This window comes from Loxodonta africana, chromosome 12 (assembly GCF_030014295.1).
Source record: "Loxodonta africana isolate mLoxAfr1 chromosome 12, mLoxAfr1.hap2, whole genome shotgun sequence".
In the NCBI taxonomy this organism is placed as follows: Eukaryota; Metazoa; Chordata; class Mammalia; order Proboscidea; family Elephantidae; genus Loxodonta; species Loxodonta africana.
In genome coordinates this window covers 32683694-32685229 of record NC_087353.1, presented here as the reverse complement: position 1 = coordinate 32685229, position 1536 = coordinate 32683694, and the positions used below count along the sequence as shown (strand labels likewise).

The window sequence follows — 1536 nt, the reverse complement described above, 5'->3', positions numbered from 1 at the left end:
CTGGGAGGGCCCCGGCATAGCTTGACCTGAGGCTGCTGGTCCCCGCAGAGGCCTGGAGCCAAGGCCGGCCTCTCAGACATGTTGGACAATCCTCCTATCCTCCTCCCACACCTGCTTCTTTGCTGGGACCAGAGGCTCCAGCCCAGGGTTCCTGGGAATTTCTGTACTTGATTATTTAATTTGACAGAGTTCCAGCTGCTGTTGGCTTCTCTGTTTAGTGGGCTGGTCTGTGACTCAGATGCACCGTCAAGCGACGGGAACCCATGCCCTGTGTTCAATCCTGGGACTTTCTGACTGGAGCATGTGACTAGACACGACTCGGGGGTGGGGGAGGGATCAGTGACAGTGCTCATCTCTGCTGGTCTAAGGGACGGTGCTCATGCTGCTGGCTGGACTCATTCATGTAACTGTAATAAATGGTACTTGTCATTTCTGGCAACACGCACTGGTGGTGGCTGAGTCTCTTCTAGGCCTGGTGATGTCCTGCCTGTGTCACTTCCTGAGGGGGCCTGGCTCTGGGTGTGCTAGCTTGGTGAAGAACAGTGAGACTGAAGGAAGACCGTGTCCATCTTCCTTACTCACCCAAGCCCTGGGTCAGGCCTTCCTCTCTCACCACCTCACAGGGTCCCTTCTTAGCCTCTCCTGCCCTGCCCATCCCCCTCCTCAGAAGGCTGGGGTCATTCCCTTCCTCAAGGACACCAATGGCTCCGTAGACTTTTTCAAAGTTTCCTGTCTATCCTGCTTGCTCATTGTGTGGTTCCTAAGATTCACTAGCAAACCATCTCAAGTGCCAATGGGCTAAAAAAGTCATCTGCACACTAGAGAGAAAGTACATTGAAAGATTTGGGGGTTGAAAAGGCCCAGCCCAGTCAGGAACTCCTGTGTTCTGAGGCTATAGAGCTGCCCTCCCCTTACTCAGCCTTGTTCAGGCTGGTGACTTGAGGCCCTCAGCTGCCCATCCTGTGGCATGTCTCCCCACCTGTGGCCCCTGGCGTTTGACCTGTTCTCTGCCCCTCAGTGTAGGCCAGCCCCAGGCCCAGGACCTCAGGTGTGTCCTGGGGAGCTCAGAGGTGGGAGGACCATATCCTCCTGGGTTGCTGACCACAGGGACTGGGTGGAAAATTTACTCTCCTCTGACACATTGTGCTCCAAAGGGTTTGGGGACTGAGATAATGTCCTCCAGATATTCAGCAACACTGGAAACACCAAGTGCCTATCTTCTGCCAGTCGATGGGCTGGACAGCGAGGGCACCATTGTAGTCCTGGCTGCCTTAATATTAGTACTTTGACTACACTTACTATGGACCAAACGCAGGGCTACACATGCTACCTGGAGCATTTCATTGCTAACACAGCTCCTCTACCACCTATGAGACGGTTCTATCATTAATTTTCCCCACTTTACAGACAAGAAACTGGGATAAAGAAGGGAAGATCATGTGCCAGGAAGTAGTGGAGCTGGGAGGTAGGCACTGGCTGCAGAACCACAGTGAGCCATGCAGCACACCAATGATGGTACAGGAACTCGGGACAGTC

The 1536-nt window shown here is 53.7% G+C and overlaps 1 protein-coding gene across 1 annotated transcript in view; it reads left to right on the top strand.

The window, feature by feature from the left end:
• SDC1 (syndecan 1) overlaps nt 1-439 on the top strand; it is a 27882-nt gene extending 27443 nt beyond the window's left edge. Inside the window, exon 5 of the mRNA XM_023550582.2 lies at nt 1-439. This exon is cut by the window's left edge and continues 1741 nt beyond it. The gene's annotated coding sequence lies outside the window, so the exon portion shown is untranslated.
• Nucleotides 440-1536: the final 1097 nt, after the last annotated feature.